The sequence below is a fragment of the Antechinus flavipes genome, chromosome 1 (genome assembly GCF_016432865.1).
Source record: "Antechinus flavipes isolate AdamAnt ecotype Samford, QLD, Australia chromosome 1, AdamAnt_v2, whole genome shotgun sequence".
Classification (NCBI taxonomy): Eukaryota; Metazoa; Chordata; class Mammalia; order Dasyuromorphia; family Dasyuridae; genus Antechinus; species Antechinus flavipes.
Window position 1 is genome coordinate 576,992,897 of NC_067398.1, and position 16,470 is coordinate 577,009,366.

Genomic DNA, 16,470 nt, shown 5'->3' on the forward strand with positions numbered 1-16,470 from the left:
CAATATGCTATTATTGGGAAAAATCTTATGACATTTTCCTTCATTTTGTGTAAGGTAATTGGTATAACCTAGTAAGATAAGTATTACCAAGTAAGAAAGTTTTCAAATCCCTGTAAACATTAGAAACAACATCCTGTTAATTCAGCTTTCATTTTACTTATCCCTAACATAGTAAGGATATACAACAAGGACACAATGATATTTAGCTTTTATAGATATGCCTATCCCCTTGTCTTGATGTAGAAATGATCCGCAGGGTATGGTGGTGAGTTTTCTGGCCTTCCAACATCTATTGAGTGAGAGGTAAATCAACTTCAAATGAGGGAGTCTTTTTATGCTGTTAGGTAACCTGGAAGCTGAATCAAATGAGATAAGGACTAACAGGGTCCCATGTTTGATTTTGTTGCCTTTTAGGGAAAGTATCCTTGACATGGAGGTAGGAATAAATATTGATATGTGTTGGTACTATTGTAGTTCAAATAACAAATGTTTGCAATTTCCCAACAGCCTAAACAAGTCAGAAAATGCCAATCCACAGTAGATCAGCCACTAGGTGATAATTTTTTTTGGCTATCCAAATTAAGTATGTTCACCAAATTGTGGTGATACCTAATGTCATCCCTTTTCAGAGCAAAAGAGCATAAGAGGGAGCAAGCAAGTACTAAGAATAATAGTTTTTAGACCATGTATAAATATTAATTTTACTGTCAATACTATAATTATGAGTCTTTGTCCACTGACCAATGAGTTAATACAGTGCTAGAGTAAATGAACTACATAAATATTGACATTCTCACTATAAATAAAACCAAAAGACTTAAGGACATTGCAGCTAAAGGGCATGATGGCTCATAGTTTTGCTGGGAAAAGGCATATCAAATAAAGGAGTCAGCTGAATAGATTTAATCTTATGTTGAAAGGCAATGGGAAAGAATTTCCTGGGACAATTGATTGCTGTCCTTTCTAGTGTTCATAATAAGCATAAAAAGAATGTTCACCATGAAGCTCCTTGAAATAAATGTGTCAACTTCTGTTGTAAAGGATGAAAAAGTACAAAATTTCTACAGAGAAATTGATAAGATCCTCCCTGCTAAGTCAATATATACCTTAATGTTTTGATATTCCAATATAATAATGATGGTGAAGATAGTTTAGAAAATATAAGTCAGGATTAAAAATGAAAGAAATAAAAATTTCATATTTAAAACTTTATGTATTAATAAGAGAGTTATAAGGCATTTCATTCACATGGTGAGTCAAAAAAAAACCCATCATGAAATAAAATTAAATATATCTTAATAAATGGAAAACTGTGGGTTTCCAGCATATGAATTTTAAATCTATTGTATATAACTTACTATTCTTTTAAAACATGTAACAACATTATCATGTATATTTCTTTTTTCCCTTCTTCCACCAACCTTAGAGATGGCAACTATTAGACACAAATATGTATATGTGTGCATAATATATATGTGTATAAGTAAAATCATTCGATACCCACTTCTATTCATCAGTTCTTTCTCTGGATGCAGATATGTTCTTTTTAGTTAATTTGGGTATTTATAATAGCCAAAATGACTTATATTCTCAAACTTGTCCTTAAAACAATATTGCTATATACAGTGTTCTCTTGGATCTGTTTATTAAGTTTTCACGTTTTTCTGAGATCATTGTGTTCATAATTTCCTGTAGCACAATAGTATTCCATGTCAGTCATACAACTTGTTCAGGCATTCCACAGCTAAAGGGCAATCTTGAAATTTCCAGTTTTTTTTTTTTTACCACTACAAAGATAGCTGCTATTAATATTTTAGAAGACAAAGATTATTTTCCTTTTTTCCTATTCATCTTAGGAAACAAATATAGTAGGGATTGCTGGGCCAAGGGTATAGGATATTTAACAACTCTTTGGACATAATTTTAGATTGTTTTCCAAAATGATTGGATTAGTTCACAATTACACCAACAATGAATTAGTGTCTCAATTTTTTCACATCCCCTTCAATATTTGTCAAATTTCCTTTAAATCATTTTAGCCAATCTGATAGGTATAAAATGATATATTGAGGTTGCTTTAAATTGCATGCCTCAAATCAATAATGATTTGGAGTATTTTTTCATATGACTGCAGATTAGAATGTAGATAACTCCCTGTTCATATCCTTTGACCATTGACAAAATTCTTTATATATTTGATATATGAGATCTTTATCTAAAAATTGCCTATAAACAATTCCCCTGATTTTCTGCTTTATTTCTGATATTGGCAACATTTATTTTATTTGTACAAAACCTTTCTATTTTAATATAAGAGAAATTATCTATTTTCTACTTCCCTCTACTCTCTATCCTTTGTTTGTCCATAAATTGTTCACCTATCCTTAAGTCTAATAGGTAATATGTTCCATGTTCTTCTAATTTTCTTGTAATGTTTCTTTATATCTACGTCATGTATCCATTTTGATTTTATCTTGGCAAATGGGGTAAGAACATTTCCATTTTCTTCTATTCTTTACCAAACAATGAAATCTTATCCCCAAATCTTGTCTCTGCATTTGTCATATACACTTGTCAAATAAAATTTCTTATCCAAAAATCTTAGTTCTCAACACTTATCAAATACAAGATTGTTATATTCAAGTTGTATGTCTACTTTGTTCTATTGACCTACCTTTCTATTTTTAGCTGGTACCAGACAGCTTTGATAATTATTGCCTTATAATACAGTTTAAGATCTGTACTGCTAAACTTCCTTTATATTTTTTCATTAGTTCCTTTCATATTCTTGAATATTTTGTGCTTCCAAGTGAATTTTCTTATTTTTCTAATTCAGTCAAATATTTTTGGTAATTTAATTGGAAAGGTATTAAATACATGTTAGTTTAGATAAAATTGTCAATTTTATTATGTAATATTCTCTCTAAAATATAATCTTTGTTGAGGTTTTCTTGGGGTCTCTGGAGGGAGCCTTCATTTCAGTTCAGTAATCATCGCAAGTGCAGCCAGGGATTAAAGTCCAAATCCTTTATTGTCTCCTTCAAAGTCTTGTCTCCTTCACTTGGGGCTCGGCTAGTTTTTCTGGAGGCCTATCTCTCCCCTTGGTTCCAAGAGCTTGAGCTCCTGCCTTGCTTCTCTGGCTTCTGAATCTCTTCTTAACAAGAGGGTTTGTGCTTCAGCCTCCAGCCACAACAAAGGTGGAAGATAAAATGAATCTGTCTCAACCTCCGAGAGCTTCTAGTGTGCTTGTCCCTTTTGGCCCTGAGAGCTTCTTGCTTATATGCTAGACACTGAGTTCAAAACAATCATTATATCACTAGAAAACCATTATTTGTTGTAGGATTAAATCAATGCTAAACTTGATTTAATCATTGCATTCTCAATTCCACTTAGTACAAATTCTGGTGGTGATTTATGTGATTTACTTTATATCCTGCTTTTGCTAAATTTATTAATTTTTTCAATAAACTTTTCAGGTGAGTATTTGGGATTTTCTAAGTATACTTTCATATCATCTACTTTATTCCTTATTCTGATTCCATATATTTCTTTTTCTTCTCTTATTGCTATGGTTAGTATTTCCAATGCAATATTGAATAATATTAGTGTCAGTGTATATCTTTGTTTCACACCTTATAATATTGGGAAGGTTTGTAACTTCTCCTCAATACAAATAATGTTTGTTGAAAGTTTAAGTTAACATTTTAATCATTTTAAGGAAAAATCCATTTATACCTAGATTTTCAAGTGTTTTTAATATAAATGAGTGTAGTGCTTTATCAAAAGTTTTTTCTGCATCTATTGATATCATTGTGTGAATTTTTTATCATTTATATAATCAATTCTGTTAGGTTTATTTATTTAAAGGATTTATTTTCAAGATATTTCAAAAAGAGAGAGATTTCAAATAATGGGGAAATATTATTTATGATGAGATTTTCCAGGTGCACTTGTTTATGGATAGTATTACACTGATAGCACCTATTCACATCAGATCCAGCTTTAAGATGCAATTTAAATACTTCCCTTTTCCATAAAGCTAACTATTAAATTCCCTTAATCAAGTGTGGTATTCCCTTCCTCTGAATCCATATAACTTTACAGAATCTCAGAATTAAAAAGAATTCAGAAACATATTTCACTCTATAATTGAAAAAAAAACTATCTCTAATATAATATATTTGACAAGTGGTCATCTGATCTTTGAAAAACACAGATTAGAAAAGCCTACTCTCTATGAAAACAACCCATTTTATCCAGGAAGTTTTTTTCTTTTAGTAAGACAAAATATGCAACTTATATGCACCATCCCTACTTCTACTTTTAGGCATTACAAAGTTTCTACACTCTGTCAAGATAACTGACTACTCAGAATCACATCTGTAACTTATATCTCTGGGATATAGCTTACTGGGGTCACATAATATCTCTCATTAAAAGCAGTTAGATTCTTTCTGAACATCTTGTTTGGGATGTTGAGTCTTCTTTTTTTCTCTCTCTCCCTTTCCAATCCATTCTCTTTGGCAGGCAAAAAAGAACAGAAACAAACAAAAAAAATCAAGCAAAACTAATGTATTTGTATTTTCTGTTATCATCCAATGCATCCTGAGCAGGGGTCTGCACTTGAGTAGATTTCCTTATTCTTATTTTCTGATCCCTCTCATTTCCTCAATAATCCTTGAAATAGATCTTTATTGTCATTAGTTGTCACTAGATTCAATTCATTCTGTGTTTTTGCACTCTCTATGTCAAACTAACAGGACTTTGCTATTTTTTTGCATTTTAAAAAATTATTGTTGTTGATTTAAAAATGTTTGTAGAAGCCCTTTTTGTAGTGGCAAAGAACTGGGAACTGAGTAGATGTCCATCACTTAGAGAATAGCTGAATAAATTATGGTATATGAATGTTATGGAATTCAGAAAGGCCTGGAGAGACTTGTATGAATGCTGCTAAGTGAAGTGAATAGAACCAAGACTACATTGTACATAGCACTGTACACAGAATATGTGATGATCAATTCTGATGGATGTGGCTCTTTTCAACAATGAGGTGATTCAGGTGAATTCCAATAGAATTGTGATGTAGAGGACCATCTACATTCAGAAAGAGGACTATGGGGACTGAATGTACATCACAACATAGTAGTTTCATCTTTTTGTTGTTATTTGCTTGCTTTTTGTTTCTCATGTTTTCCTTTTTGATCTGATTTTTCTTGTGCAGCATAATAAATGTGGAAATATGTATAGAAGGATTGCCCATGTTTAATACATATTGGATTACTTGTTGTCTAGAAAAGGGTGGCAAGGGATGGGAGAGAGAAAAAAATTGGAATACAAGGTTTTTCAAGGGTGAATGTTGAAAAGTATTTTTGCATAAATTTTGAAAATAAAAAAGCTATTATTAAAAATTATTGTTGTTGGCCAATTGTTTCCATAATGTCCAACTCTTTGTGATCCCGTTTGTGGTTTTCTTGGCAAATATACTGGAGTAATTTTCCATTTCTTCTTCAGCTCATTTTACAGATCAAGAAAATAAAGCAAAGAGGGATAAATGATTTGCTCAGGGTCATGCAACTAACAGTCACTTAATCCACTCTGCCACCTAGTTGCCTTATTTTTTTAATTAATAAGCATTTATATTTCTTTTTGTGCTTCCCACTGGAAAAAAATGGAAAATAAAAGAAAAGTTCCTATTCAAGCAAATCAAATTCCCATTTTAGTAATGTTCAAAATTGTGTCTTATTCTTGGATATTTAGCCCATTTCCTATCTTCCAGGGTATGGGTAACATTCTCATCATCACTCCTCTGGAATCATGGCTGGTCATTGAATTGATATTTTTAGATATTTTTAGAATTTTAGAATATCTTTTAGAATTGTGCTATTCTTCCTTATCCACTCTTGCTTTAACCTGTACAGGTCTTTTAAAAATCTAGGTTGGTTGATGAGCATCCTGCATATCCATTTTAATATTTAAATTAATTTTTAACTAACAGAAAATCAATATCATTTTCCCATATCCATCCCTTTGAGGAAAAAAAGAAAAACAAATTCCTTATATCTCATTTATAGTCATATGTAGTCAAGCAAAATAAGTTGGCTATGCTCAAGAAATATTCTGTACCTTATATTCATCACTTCTCTGTTAAGGAGGTGTATATAGAATCCTTGTTATTGGCCTTCTTCTTGTTCTTCATAAGAATTATTTCTCTTTGTTTTCAGAATTTCATGCTTAATAGTTAGTAGCCCATCTCTCCTGGTCTGATATCCTTAGTAATCAGAAGCTAATCATTCTTTTTAATTAAGCAAAAGTATAGAAATCTAAACTGATTTTCAAATACTAATTCCTCAACTACCTATTTATTTTCTAAATCCACTTTTTTCTTCTGGTGATCTTACCTTGGGTTGGCAACAAGTGTGAGGATACCACTTGTTAATATCTTTAGTTTCTGGCCTGAATATTATTTAGCATTGCTTTCTAGATTTATTCAAGTAATCACTTGAATCATCATAAGCAAGTAGCAGTCATCTAGTTTGTGTATTGAATTCTTGATCACATACTGGATATATGCCCCAAGAAAGGAATACAATTGTTTACAGATTCACAGCTGTTTCCAATCTTTGGGAAAGGAAGCACTAACTCCTATTCTTTGTTCCATTTTCCGCTGACCCTAATTGGATGGTGGTAAATAGATGTAGTAGTGGTAATGCTAGTTCAAAGGGCCCAGACAGTTTAATAATTCTTTGGACATAATTCCAGATTGCTCTCCAAAATGGCTAGATCAATTCACAATTTCATAAACAATTCTCTCTAGGTGCTTATTTTATTCCAATCTTTCTCTTCATTCTAGTTCTTTCTTTCCTTCAGTTTTAACTCCTTAATCCTCTCAAATCTAAATTCCCAGATTCAAATTCCAACTTTGTTTTCAATTCTGAAGAATTCTCAAATCCTTCTTCATACCTCATCTTCAGTATTTCTCCTAATTTTCCTTAAAGACAGAAACTCTACTGTGAACTATTTTGCTGTATCTCTGGATCAGCATTTAGAACACATTGACTACTTTTACTTGTACTCTATTTCCACCCCAGCACAGCACACTAAAAAGACTATCCATTAGCTCTGGAGATGGAGCTACCTTATTATTTGGACACACTTAATCCTTATGAACATTTGAAGTGGAGATGTCTCTAAACTTGTACATTACCCATTTCTTTTGAGCTAGTGAAATTCTGCTTTGTTCATAAAACACAGTACCTCTTTTGATGCAGACACACCATGCTGAGTGGCCTTTTGCTTTTATCTCCCGTGACATACAGTTAATTCCAAAGTTTTTCAGAGAGCTCTTGAGGGTGTCCTTGTATTACTTCTGCTAGCCACTATGTGAGCACTTTCTTTTGTGAGTTCTTTGTAAAATAGTCTTTTAGGCAAACATACATTTGGCATTCAAACAACATGGCCAATCCATCAGAATTGAACTCCCTGCAGTAGTTTGAATACTTGGCAGTTTAGCTCAAGAAAGGACCTCAGTGTCCAGTATCTGAACTTGCCAACAATTCAAATGGAAGCATTTTAGTTTTCTATCATGGTGCTGATAAACTGCCCAGGTTTCACAAATATACAATAGGGTTAGCACAACAGCTCTTCAACTTGGCAAGCTCCTTCAGAGCTTCCCAAACACTGAGCTAGCTCTGGCAATGCCATGACAACCTCATCATCTAGGTGTACATCCTTAAAAAGTATACTGCCAAGATAAGTGAACTTATCCACAGTTTTCTCCATGTGCTATAACCAATAGTTCCACATATGAATGATATATTTCTGGCTGATAGCTATGTTTTCTTGGTGTTAGTGGTCATACCAAAATTAGCACAACCAATAGAGAATCAACTCATATTTTAATGTTGGCATAGTATCATCATAGTCTCAGCTAGAATTTAAATCCAGGTTATATTAACTTCCAGTTCCACTTTCTATCTACCATATTATGCTGCCCTCAATGTTCCTTTTAGCTTTAAATCTATGTCCTAAGATTTCTGGTATCTACTCCCATAGTGACTTTATGACTTACAATGCATCCTCCCCAATACCCTAAGCCAATACACAAATACATCTCTCACATACATTCCAAGATCACTCAATCGACATACTTGTCTTCCAAATGCCAAACATCTTCCTACACAGTGGTAATACAAAGACAATAGGAAAAAAAAAACTTGCTCTTGAAGTATTTAGATGTTGTGTGTGTGTGTGTGTGTGTGTGTGTGTGTGTGTGTGTGTGTGTGTGTGTTTAAAACATAAAAATAAATTGTGGGGATCAGGAAATCAGGAAATGCTTCATGTATAAGATTTCATCTGAGCAGAACTATAAAAGAAACAATGAGTTCTAAGAATCAGAAATGAGATGAGAATGAATTATAAGCATGGGGGACAGCCTTTGCAAAAAAAAATGGGGGACAGAGAACAGAAATGGAATCTTTTGTACAAGGAGCATGGATATAAAGAAATTGTCTAGATTGATATGATTTTATATCTTTAACAAGGAAGTAGCATAATAATGTTGGAAAGAAAAGTCAGTATTTGATCAAAAGGTTTCAAAAAATTGCAGCAAATCTTATTCGAGCTACAAAAAATGAGAGATTATTGTTGAATAGAGAATAGTTGAGTATGCTCAATCCAACACTTTAGGAAGCTTGGATTTATAGATTAGTAGAGGATGAACTGAAAGAGGAAAATATGGGAAGCTACTTTGTATTCACCATAGCATTAGCTACAATGTTTTGCCCATAATAAACCTAAATAATTGTGATATAAGTTCAATTATGTTAATTTTAATTAAAAAGCTGAGAATAAGGGGTTTTAATCTTTTGTGTGCCATAGACACCTTTGGTACTCTGTTGAAGCCTATGCATCACTTCTCAGAATAATGTATTTAAATGCTCAAAATAAAATGCATAGAATTATGTAGAAAAATCATATTGAAATACTTTTCAAAACACTTTTACAAATATTTAAATATTGCTAATATTTATTTTAATGCATATACATTAATTATTAATTAATTTAGGTAATGTGATTATATAATATATTGATTTATTAATGTAATTTTAATTTATATAGTAACATTTTTGCATTCATGGAGCCTAAGATAAAAATCCCTGAATAGAGTTTGGGAAGATTCTTGTGAGAGAGATGTCAAAATGAAAGAAATCTAGATAGTCTGAAAATAAAGTTAACTGTCAGGACCAGGAAAGATATGAGGCACATATCAATGCTTTGGAGTTACAAAGTGAGAATGCTTATAGCTCTTTCTCTATACTATGCAAAAAATGGTTGGAAAATAAATAAAATGCCATATGTGAATATATTTTTTGAGTTCTCTGAGGGGGGGGAACATTGTATGATTTATGACATTATTATTATAAAAATTGTTAGTTATTTTTGTCTGAATTTATGTAATGACTCATCCTAAATTAAGCCTGTAGAACAATGATTGGGGGGGAGGGGGAGAATTACGAAACATGCAAGTATTCCCTGTCCTGGTAAAAGGCTATGGTACTCAATTCTTGAGTACTTTTATTAATAGAAAAGAAGAGACTTTGGGAACTATCTTTTGATTCATTATTTGCTGAACATCATCTTCTCTGAGATACTTAATCTAATAATGCACCAAACATTTTATCAGTGACCTCTGCTTTCAATAAATTATTTTTAACATCCCCATATAGATTCTGATGATTCTTATAGACTCTACTAATTCCTTCAAATGGTTACACATTCCTTTTGAAATCAAAGATAGTTTCCTTTTTTCTTTCTCTCATTTCACCTTTTGGATCACAACTAATATTCTTGAAATTTCATTCTATAATATTGCTATTACTCCTTGGGCTGATTCTTTGATATCTCACACAAGTTTCTACTTTTTCCCATTGTAAATTGCCTTAAATTTCCCTGTTCTTTAGAAATTTTTTTCCCATTCTCAATTCATATTTTGCTACGTGGTAGATATAACCCTTGGGCTTGCACCAATTTATTTCCTAACACTTTCTTTTTCCCTTCTGTAAGCCTTAATTCTCTCCATTATATTATTCTGTTATCACATTTTATTTGCAATCATTACTCCTTACTTTTTTCCTAAATTTTGTCACATTGAAATTCAGCAACCTTGTTTTTCATTTCTATATCAAGTATATTTTACACATAAACTTTGCATTTCTATAAAATATAATCTTTATTGCCTTTACACCAGTGCTAAAACAAATGTGGGTCTCCTGATAATTTATTCAGCCTTATGAAGAATAAAGGGAGACATCATACCTTTCAAAGGTCCAATGGTCTTATATTGCTTAAGAAAATTATTCTATTCCTTGGGCTTGCTTCTGGGAGAAGCTTAGTACTAAAAAATTTTGTGTCCCTGAGCACAGATTTTGATCACACTAGGAAGAGAGAAAAGAATAAAAATTTAAATAGCATTTACTTGTGCCAGGTACTTTAAAATATTGTGTATTTTTATCTACATAATAATTCTGCAAGGTAGCTACTACTATTTTTATCCCCCTTTTACAGATAAGAAAACTAAGTCAGAGACTAAGTGATTTAGCTAGAGCCATACAATTAGTAGGTAATCTGAGCCTGGTTTTAAACAAATCTTCTTAACTCCAAGCCCAATACAATATCCAGTTTTTGAGAGCTACTCCAATTGGAACTTAAGTATTTACTGGCTTGAAAAGAGAATAGAATCTGATTTCCACGTATCACAAAATACTTTAGGTATATCTTCTTAGTTTGATTATATTTATCCTCAAAATTCAGGAAAGGGTAAGATTAGCATGACCTCTAGGCTAGCACCTTAGGAAGGTGATGAAGTTAAACTCTTTGAGAAAAGCTCATTCTATGTTAGAAGGTGTAGGAGTAATTTGGGATTACCATCAAGTCCTCTTCTCCCCTACATTTTCAAATTAAACCAATAAGCATTTATTAAATACTTACCATGTGCCAGAAACTGTGCTAAGCACTAGGAATATAAAGAATAACAATTTTTAAACAATCTAAAGGGGAAGGGAAAATGCAAACAACTAGGTACAAACAATCAATGTACAGGATAAAGTTGAGATTATCTCAGAAGGAAGGCAACAGAATTAACAGAGATAGAGAAAGTCTTATTGGAGAAAGTTGGACTTTAGATGAATCTTGAAGGAAATCAGAGAAACAAAGAAGTGAGGAGGAAGGAGAGGATTCCTAGAATGAGGGGCAGAGAAATTGACTAGAGTCAGGAGATAGCCTCTTGTGCAAAGACCAGCAAAGAAGCCAGCATTCTTGGATTGCAGAGTATGCAGCAGAAAAAAGTTAATGTTTTTGTTGTTTGTCCTTCATTTTTTAAAAGAATCAGTGACACCATGAGGCTGGTGTCTTGACATACTGATAAATTGGATTTAAGTGGGACAGAATTGCACAAAGTTGTTAACCTAATTATCTTCTAGAGTCACTGGAATCCAGTGGCAAGATAAAGTCAGGTGGTGATAACCCAGGATTCACTCAATGGCCTTGAAGTCTTCAATGTCTGACCAAGCTCTAAGTACTCCACAGCATCTGCTTCAGCCACTTTCAGAGTCATTGAAAATCCTTAAGAGCACCTAAACTGCCAGTATCATCCTCATAAGATTTTTTTTAGGAAGGCACTTTGTATACATTTAAATGATAGAGAAATATGTAATATTTTGTGGCATTGCTGGTATTTTTGTGTATGATATCTCCCAATAAAATGGTCTGATATAAAGATGCTACATCATTGTAAAGAAGTATCTAAGGTGGTGCAGTGGATACAGTGCCAGCCCTGAAGTCAGAAGGACCTGAGTTCAAGTCTGGTCTCAGACACTTAACACTTCCTAGCTGTGTGATTCTGGGCAAATCACTTAATACCAATTGCCTTAGAGAAAAAAGTATCTAGATTTTTAAGACTGTGATGTTTATTCATTCATCAAATATTACAGGAATGTCTACTATATGCCTTGCATTGTGCTGGATACAGGAGACATAAAGACAAAAATGAAATAGTTCTTGTTTTCCAGGGCATTCTATCCTTTTGAGAGAGCAAGTAGGAAGGGACAACATATATAGAGATAAACAGTATGTGTGGTATATGTGTGTGAATGAAATAAAATATATGTACATGAATATACATACATATATGTATATATACATATTTTAACCTGAGTTCAAATCTAACCTCAGATACTTACTAGCTGTGTGGCCCTGGACAAGTCATTCGACTCAATTTGTCTCAGTTTTTTCATCTGTAAAATAAGATGAAGAAGGAAATGGCAAGCCATTCCAGCATCTTTGCCAAGCAAACTCAAAATGGAGTCATGGAAGAGTTAAACACAACTGAAAAACAATCACACTAAATATGTTTGAAAAAGTTGCTTAGAGACAGATCTTGAAGAGCTTTAAATACCAAAAAATATAATGTGCTGAAGTTAGGGGATGGAACAAGAAGACAAATTTATACCCATATAAGCAGGAGAGAATCCATGAAGAAGAGAAAATTAGAAGGAGCTGGTAGACAGCAATATAATTTTATAGAATTGGGTGAACAAAAAGCCTTTGGATATAGAAAATAAGACATCATTGCCAATATTAAAGAGAGAAGTTTCCATTGAGCAGTGAGATATTTATTTATTTTTTAAAAAGTTCTTTTGTTAATAAAATGTGGGGTTTACACTAGACCTACAAACTGCCTTCTATCTCTAAAAATCTTAAGTTCTTAAATTTGCAAAATTGCTTCCCATCCCCTCTCCTGCTGCAAAAGCAAAAGCTATTAACTACTTCTAAGACAGTCCTGGCAACATGATAGTCTCACAAACAGAGCACTGAACTCAGAATCAAAAAACTGAAGATATTCTTAGCCATATCACTGACTCATCTGAGACTTCGACCATGTCTCCTATAAAATAGCCATAGAAAGCATTACCTATTCTTTTAAATATACATAAAATACAAAAGAGGTATTTGAAAAAGAGCTACTATAGAAAAAATGTATAAAATATCTGGTAATATCTGGTATCCAAGATATAAGGAAGTTAAAACACTCACTTATCTGTGTATGTACATATATATTTATATATATATGTGTGTGTGTGTTTATTGATATATATATATATGGATATTCATTTTCCCCCAGTGGACAAAAATGATAAGCAAAAAGTTCTCCCCAAAAAATAAATTATTAACAACACGTGGAAAAATTGTCCCATGTTCCTAATAACGTGAAATGCAAATCAAACCAATTCAGATTTTATCTCGTGCACAGAAAATGGACAAATATGACAAAAGATGGAAATAATCAATGTTTAAGAAATTGGCAAAAGAAAGACACATTAAAACTCTGTTGGTGAAGCTGTGAATTAGTTCAACCATTCTGGAAAACAATTTGGAATTCTACTACAATAGTAACTAAAATGTAGTATTTGACCTAGATATTATTTTCCCCTGTGCTATATAAACATGTGTCCCAAGGAGGTAAAAGAGAGAATAATCTCACATATACCAAAATATTTATAGGAGAATATTTTGTACCAAAAGTACTAAAACAAAAAATTGGATACCCGTCAATTGTGGAATGACCACACTGTGATACACAAATGATATGAAATTTTAATACGCCATAAGAAGATAAGTCTCTCAGTGAATAGAGAACTATTTTTCATAAAGATCTGAGCTCAAATATGACATCTGATGTTTCTAGCTGTGACTCTGGAGAAGTCACTTAAACCTGTTTACCTTAGTTTCCTCATCTGTAAAATGAGCTAGAGAAAGAAATGGCAAACCATTCTAGTTTCTTTGCCTAGAAAACCCCAAATAAGGTCATGAGGAGTAGGACATGGCTGAAACAACTGAATAGCATCTATGAGTGGATTTGAAAATTTTAAGGAGGCATAGGAAGATATATAAATGTATGGGAAGCAAATAGAACCAGAAAGACAATATAAACAATGACAAAAAAGAAGAAATAATTTTAAAAAATTAAAGTGCTTTGCAATTATAATGAACCCTAAGAAGAAATGAGGAAATGTATCTCTTTATTTTCTTTGCAAAGTTCAATGACAATAAGTATTAGAATATCATATATATATATATATATATATATATATAGTCAGATTATACTGGATAGAATAATGGGGCTGGAATCAGGAAGACTCACAAATCTAGTCTGACATTTATTAGCAATTCTGGGCAAATCATTTAACCCTGCTGACTTAGTTTCCTCATTTGTAAAATGATCTGGAGAAGGAAATGACAAACATTCCAGTATCTCTGCCAAGAAAACATTAAATAGGGTCATAGTCAGATACAACTGAAAAATGACTTACTAAAAGTCACTATTTGGTTAGCTTCTCTAAACTGCTTTTTTCCCCTTCATGTTTTTTAAAAGGGATAGTTCACTGAATAATAAAGAAGAAGAGATGCATTCAGAAATGAAAGTAATATAAAAAGAAGATATTATTAAAATTAAATATTTAAAGGAAAAGAGTGCAATCAAAATGTAGGGTTTTGTGTTGAGACTTTTAACACCCATTTGGGGAGAAATTTAGTCTGAAAAAAAGGAGAAAATGAAGTATCCACATGTGATATGTTTTTATATTTTATAGATTAAAGTTTTAGGACATCCACTAAAATATTCTGCCAAGGATTGTTCTTCTGGTACAGACCATCAGAGAATGATTAGCAAAGCTTTGAGCAATTAAAATTTTCTTTGATCATGAAAAGCAAAGGAAATGCAAGTCATTTGAATTTCATACCATTTTTTACACTACAATGTTGGGGGGGATTTTTCCAAAGAGAAACATGATCATTTATTTAAAACAATAAAATATGAAATATATTTGATTCTTAAATATGACTCAGTGATATCAATTAGTATCAAGAAGTTTTTATAGTTGTAAGCATTTCAGAGTCATTTTCCCACAAAAATTATCAGATAGGCATGTCCATTTTACTGATCAGGAAACACATACAGAAAGAATAAATGTATTATTTATAGTCATATATCTAGAAAGATTCTGAGTCAGAATTTGAACCCAGATCCCCCTCCAAGTCCGTTGGTCTATGAGCCATGATGTAGTTACTTCCCTCATTGGGATAAAGGAAAACCATCCACACATTCTTATCATAGTTTGTCTTACTTAAGACACCCACACAATATATGTAAATATACTTCATTGCATATACGTGTAGCATATAATATATAGAGAGATATGTTTAAATATAAATGGTAATTTATCACACAAAGAGATTCTAAAAGTCTAAGCATAAAAGGCATACTTTGTCAATTAAGTGTGATAAGCCTTAAATTTCTAATCATTTTTATTAATGCCTCTACAGCATGCCCCATACCTTCTTCAGAGCTTTGTCCATTACTTATAATTTGTTAAATAATTAAATTCAATGTTAATACTTTCTTGCTTTTGTATGTCAAGGAATATTTACATTATTCTTCTTAGCTCCTTTCTTCAAATCTCCTTACCTAATTCTTTTCCACATTCTAAACTTGGCAAACTTTGAAGAGCATTTATCTCTGCTTTCTCTGATTTATCTATGTTATCTGGCTCTTCCTTCCTCTTCAATCTTCCTTTACAAACCTAGAAAAAAGTATAATGTATAGTTTCTACATCCCAACAAATCCTAATTCTTTCAAGCCTGTTCTCTGTTATTTGATGCCACACTATGATTTGGAATTTTATGACCAGGCTTCTTAAAGGAACTAGAACATTTCATAATAATTATAATGACTATTATTATCATAGTAACTAAAATTTATATAGCATTTATAATTATTATCTCAGTTGATCCCCAAAATAACTTTAAGAGGTGAAGGCTTTTACTAACCTTCCTCTAGAGATGAGAAAACTGAGGCTGACAGAAGTTAAATGACTTGCCCAATGTCATGCAGCTAATAAGTGTCTGAGGTTGTATTTGAAATCAGGTGACTTCCTGACCTCAAACTGGGAACTCTATCCACTATATTACCTGCCACTTTGAGAAGATATAAAACAGCAACAAAAAAAATGTAATATATAAATATCCAACAACTTGTGTCTTTATTCATACCATTTCATTTACTCAGAATACTCTCCCCTCTACTTTCCTATCTTCTTTTGAATTCCTCTCAAGTCCTCATTTTTCCTTATGGTCCTAGACTTCAGGCATCACTTATTCTTAGAAATTCCTATAACAGTGTGTGAATATGTATATTAAAGAAGTGAGAGTTGTTCACATGTGTAAAAATATTTGTAGCAGCCTTTTTTGTATGTCAAGGAACTGGAAAATGAATGGATGCCCATCAATTGGGGAATAGTTGAATAAGTTGTGATATATAAATGTGAATGGAATATTAATGTTATATAAGAAATTATGAACAGGATGATTTCAGAAAAGCCTGAAAAGACTTACATGAACTGATGCTAAGTGAGATGA